Source organism: Polyodon spathula, chromosome 3 (genome assembly GCF_017654505.1).
Source record: "Polyodon spathula isolate WHYD16114869_AA chromosome 3, ASM1765450v1, whole genome shotgun sequence".
NCBI classification, from domain to species: Eukaryota; Metazoa; Chordata; class Actinopteri; order Acipenseriformes; family Polyodontidae; genus Polyodon; species Polyodon spathula.
Window position 1 is genome coordinate 84,513,062 of NC_054536.1, and position 6,748 is coordinate 84,519,809.

The following is a 6,748-nucleotide window of genomic DNA, read 5'->3' on the forward strand; positions in this document are numbered from 1 at the left end:
ATCATTAATTAAGTTAATCATTTAATCAACTAATCAACCCCAGCCACCGGAACATAATAAACCCAGGCAGGTAGGGGAAATTAACCCCATCCCTGCCAATTTCTAAACGGCAGAGCTTTGCTCTGCCACACTGTCACACTAATTTAACCAGTACTAGAGTATAGACTGTGTGGATTATGACTGTTCTAGTTGACTTTGTCATTCTGCTCATGTTGAATTAATGTTAGGGTTAGACTTTTAAAGGAATGTTGCATGTATTATGAATTGGTGTTTACTTGGTGATTTTTAATAATTAAATAGTTAAATGTTTCTGCATCTTCAATTGCTATTATCCTAACAAGTGTGTCCCATAATTGTGGCATCATAGGGATAATTGGTAATATTGGTTGACTCTATTGAGGTTGAACAGAGAACATCCTAATTGGTATCCTGTGCTGTGGAATAGCACTATAGGGTTAATGGGAGCAATGACTATGCAGCATTAGCTCCGTGGTTCAAAGGGCCTCCTTATAAAAGAAAAGCACTGTACTGTAATATGATATAAAATACAGATTGATTGATTGATTGATGATGCCTGACTAATGTGCAACCCTGTACATAAAGGGGTGCTAGAATAAACCATGAGAGTGAAACACTGGTTTGAATCTAGCTGAACCTCAGAGACTAAATAAAACAAGTGTTGCATGTTTTAATATACTGAATTGATGAAAATGAAGGTTAGCACGTTGCGAATAGGGAATGTTCACTATAACAGGAACGGTTTTACATGGCAGACTGGAAGCAGCTTTTCTATGATTACAGAAGCTCAGTTGTTTTGTCAGAATTCAAAATACAAGTTTGTGATGTCAGAACTGTTTTTTTTTATTTTATATGGACTAGGCTTTAATTACAGGTACTATACAGGTGGTGTGTCGTTATAAAGCACTGGCAAAATGGTTATGTTTTTTAAAAATTTTTGTATGTATTTTTTTTTTTAATCCACAAGATGGCAGTGTATTCTAGTGAAATATTTGTTTACTTCCTCCTTGTGGTGGGTCATCATACTGCAGTGCTCAATGAAGCATGCCTTTCAAATGCTGCTTATCAGATTCTTAAATTGTTTGGTAATATGACAACATATTGATCATTACTACATATATAAGAGGATCTTCATAGTCAATCTGATGGCATTACAATGACAATGCAATAGTTCTGTAATGGTAACATTTGTAATATCGTATCACGATCACAATTACAATGCTGACATTTGTGGTGATTTTGTTATTTGCAGTAGTATGAAAGTAGTATCCCAAGGCATTTTTCAAGATTTTCAATAAGGGTAGATAACATTAAATAGGTTTGCTTCCAAGAATACAATTATACTGTAAATGTTGTGCTGTGTACTGTATACTGGTAATGGGGTAAATATGTTGTTCTATTTGGTTTATTGTTTGAGCATTCTGAATATATTACATAATATCAGTAATATATGATCAGACATTGAATCCAAGTGCATGAGTCTCTCTTCATAAAATAACCTGCACCCGCTATGTTGCGCACATAATATGTCATTGTAAATATAACTTCTTGTAATCCTAACTTGTTGCATCCTAGTTCATGTTGTATTTTAGTTGTACTATTGCACTTACTGTAAACTGCACTGCAGTTAACTATTACGCTTGCATTGTAACCCTATAACACCTATAAGTTACCCTGGATGAAGGTGTCTGCCAAATAAATAAACAACAACAGCAACAACAATAATAATAATAATAATAATAATAATAATAATAATAATAATAATAATAATAATAATAATACAACCTTGAGTTAAATATACATGAAATTAGTATTTCCTCCATTAGTGGTTGATAGAAGATGGTGCCACGGCAGGTGTGCATGCAAAAGAAAAGCTGTGTTGCTCCTCCATGGTGAAATCTTTTATGCAGATGGGAAAAATCCCCATTTTGATGACCTAGCATGCTCTCCCGGGTCGCACTCTACCTGGGTTGGGACCTGGTGCCAGGTCGGCTACGTGATTTCACACTGCTTTTGAAGATCAGTGTTGACCTGGGTGACAGATGCAAGTACACAATACGCGTATCAAAGTAACTTGTTAGACGCTTCCATCCAAGCTTCTCCGGATTGAACCGTCGGTCCAGATGTTGATTAGAGAAAATGTTTCTTCATCCCTGCTGCAATCTGGCTCATGGTGTGTCTCAAGCAACACAAATATGGCTAAACAGAAATGTTCTTTGCTTGAATTACCTTATAGTGAATATGCAGAATTTACCACTTAATGTTTCATTCACTGATATGTACTTGCATGTAACAGCAGTTTTAAAATCCTTTACCACCAGTGTGTAGTACTTTTAAGACATAAAAGGCTTCCCTTTGATAGATATATTTAGGACAAAGGAGTTTTGAACCTCTCTTCTTTCCATGATCTTTGAATGAAATGCAAGCAAAGCTGCAGCAAATTTTAATGCTGGTGAGAGATACCCAGACTGTACAAGTAATGCAATCGTGTAAGATGGGTTATCAAACTTAATGCTTAAATCACTGAAATATACAAAAATCCTTATGGTGTGATTAGCTGGCAGATGTTTATTTTGCCTGAAGCGTTTTAAGACTTACAAGGTTGGTTCATGTTTAGTATTCATACTACCCGCATTAGAACTACATGGCATTTTGCTTGACTAGCTGTAAAAATCAAACATCATCCTGCTGCATCGCGATTCCCTGCAGATCAGCAGCAGTAAATTGATATGACTCAAGTATATTTTTAACACCCGGTACATTGGAAAAACAGTTCTACCTTGTTTTAACAATGATTTGAATTAAAATCAAAAGAAATGGCACTTAATTGTAAATCAGTTCTGAGCCTAATTATCAGAAAAACTAATATTTTGTGTGGCTTTTCTGATGCAAGTTTAAATAATGTAATAGATGAAGCATGCAATCTGTTTATGGTTACATACAAAAAATATCACTAGCAATCTAACTGTTGGGTCTGTTTGTGTGGGATACCAGTAATTGCAGGTTAATTCCTACAGTAGTATAGATCATTAGTACAGCTGATACTTGTCACATTCAAATTCCACTGATAACAAGAAAAGATATACCTTCTGAAGACATGGGGTGCTATCTCCTTCCTATATCAGTAACAATGTCTCGCGTAGAGGCCGGTCTGATCTCCTGCCTCCTCTTTGAAACCATTTACATCTAATACTTTCATAAGTCAATTCAATGACAGGCTTCTAGGAAATAACTTCTTTCAAATGTGCAGGTTCTTTTCATGTTTTATCCTTTCACTAACGCGTCTTTTATATTTTTCACTAAGCTCTCTCCTTTATGAATCTCATCAATAAATGTGTTTGTTTGAAATATCATGCAAACAGAATGAACTGGGACAGTCAAAAGGAAAATAAATCAACCACATGGAAATACTTACTGTGTTGCTTATCTCCAGCATACATGTGTTTGAATATTTACTTTTAATGCCTCAATAAAGGTATTTTTTAATTCACACTGAACAATATGGGTTATTTTAGAGGTAAGTAATTGTTCCCTGCTACATCAGCATTTTCTGTAAAGACATTTAAAGCTGTAACACAGTGCTGCCTGAATGTTTGTTGTCAGTTTACTTAAATACTTATATCACTATTAGATTAGATTATAATATTTACCTAAAGACACAGAAAACATATATGACAACCTGTGATGCAGAAAAACCAACACAAAAATGTGTTACAGCTTAAAGAACAAACACATAACCTTTGGGGTCTCTTTGTTGGAGCAATGAATGTAATTAAAGTAATATACCATACTTCATGTTTTACCTTCATTTCCAGCAAAAAAAAAAAACTGTTGAGAGTTGGCAGCTTCCCAAGATCAGTGTCAGCAGCTGCCTCAATTCAAGCTTAACCACATCAGGGCTGGAGTCAAAAGAAAATATTAAGTTTCTGTTCTTGAGTTGTAGACATTATAAAAATTGCAATACAGCTTTACTCTTATATAACGTGTCCTAAGCAATACTTTAAAATCCAGTTTCTTACCACTTTTTAATTTTGCTAACTTTAGTACTGGGCCTGTATTGTGCTAAGAATCTCTTTTTTATATTAAAATATAAATATTTCAAATACAACACTGCAGATAATCTCCAGCTCCCTTCGGTGTAAGTCATATTTGATTGCAGCAAGACCATAACTTTTGAACACACATAGCGATTAGGTATAAGGAGACATAATAACAGTAAATGAAACAATGATGTCACGGTTGTAGAGTATGAGTCACATGTATGGCTATACTTTATTTCCCTTTTCCAGAATTATGTACTGTAATGCACAATACAATGTATACAATCTAAACCAAAATTAAAATGAAAAGTCCCTTATACTGTAGATCTCATATCAACATTTATTCTTGAATGTATTTTGAAAACGTACGCATGTGAAAATTACAGCTATTTCGTCTCCACTTTCTGAGCTCTTGCAATAGTGGATGGGTTATGTAGCTATAATATAACTTTCCCACTGGTTCAAAATTTCAGATTGTATTTGCTTTTAAATACAATAACAATGTAAACAGGATCCACAACTGTTCTACAACTGTTGGCCTGAAATAATTAATTTAAAAAGATTTGAAATTGATAGTTCACTCTATCTAACACATATGCATGTCCACTGTTATTATGCTGTCAGATAGCAGCGGGCCAGGGGCCACCTGGATCTCCAGAGAATGAGCTTCAGTCTGATCTTTGTGCTGGGGAACATCCAGCCCCCTGGGACGGCCTTTCGGAGGTTGGAGACCCCATTCCCAGTTCACCCCTCGGTCCTGACCTGTGTGTATTGTTTATAAAAGTACCTGTTAATTTTCACACATTGATTCCTTATCATTTCTTCCACCACCATAATCCTCTACAATATATTCTTCCACGAACACAACAGAAATCCCACTTAAGGGACACCATCATAATGACCATATTGGAATACATTGTATGAACTGGAGAACTGAATAAATGAGGCAGATTTTCAAGGATGGCAGATATTAGTTGCTATGACAACAGCCTTCTTTTCCATTGTAGTTCTGCTCTGAATGAATGTGGCTCTGCAGTACTTGCTTGTACCATCTGCTTCTCTTCTCACAGTGCAGTGTTTTTGATAATCAGCATTTTTCATTCCCCAGAAAGCTTTGTCACTAAATAAGGTGCCATGAAGTTTGTGAACATCCTTCTCCCTTTTTTTTTTTTTTTTACATACAGTAAGCAAATAAATAAATATTCCTGCAATACGTCAAAGATAATTGTTCACCTACCAAGACTAAAATTGGATCAGTACATTTTTGTTGCAAAAGAATTACAGTAATTGCTCAGGATAGCTTAATGGGGTTGCCACCTCTCATTTATGTTACTAGTAAACATCAATCTCTCTTTCTTATTTCGTCTGAAAAAGAGACCTTTGAGGTCTTGAAAGCTTTTGATTAATTACGGTTTAGTTAGTCCAATAAAAGGCATCACATCTCCTTCCTCTTTGTCTATCATCTCTGAACTAATATGGCTACCATTTCATCTATCAACGATAGTTACTAGTAAACAGTTCGTTTTCAATGGCTCAGCTAGAATTCGTAACCAGGATCAGTTCTTATATCTAACCTGGCTTCTTTACATTGCTTCCTGATTATTTTCATTCTGATTTCTTATCATAGCTGTCAGCATGGGCTTGTGCCAGATTGGAGCTGCTGGCCAGCCAGAATCAGCATGCTGATTGGTAATTGACTTTATTCATATTTTATGTTTGTGCAATTAATTGTTATGCTTCTGACTGTTTCATTTTAGAATAATTTTCACAGGCCTGGAACCAGCAGAGATAGTAAGGAAAATAGTTTCAGGTAGATTATTATAACGTTCTAGATAACACAATATGTTTCCATTAAACTTTTTTGATACGCTAAAACTACAATGGAAATACTGAACTAATTTTACGAGCTAGCCCCTCACGGGGCACAAAATTAATTAACGGTATTTAAACCTGCAGCTGTGCCTGCTCTAGGTGAGGTGTTAGAAGAAGAAGAAGAAGAAGAAGAAGAAGAAGAAGAAGAAGAAGAAGAAGAAGAAGAAGAAGGATGATGCAACAATTTATGCACTACAATGCAGCCTTTGAAATGCAGTGGTTTAATAGCAATTATAAAAAAGTGGAATTCTTCTGGCAGTCACTTTCATTGGTATTCCACATCCTTTTAACTTACATTTACACAACACAGCACAGTTTGAACATCATATCATGAGCCAAACGATTGGAGATCAGCACATAAATTCTATTGATCTATATACACTGTACAATTTCATAATACATTGTGAGGTAACGCTTTATCATACTCCATTCATCATTCTGTCATCAAAAGACAGATGGGAAAGTTCACCTGGAGATGCAAGTTCCACAGTTAATGTCAGTTTAGTCTGGAATCTATTACCCTCTTATTTAATTATAGCTGGCTCTTTGAAAATAGTAATAGGACAGATTTACACTGAACAAAAATATAAATGCAACATGTAAAGTGTTGGTCCCATGTTTCATGTGCTGAAATAAAAGATCCCAGAAATTTTCCATTAGCACAAAAAGCTTATTTCTCTCAAATTTTGTGCACAAATTTGTTTACATCCCTGTTAGTGAGCATTTCTCCTTTTCCAAGATAATCCATCCACTTGACAGGTGTGGCATATCAAGAAGCTGATTAAACAGCATGATCATTACACAGGTGCACCTTGTGC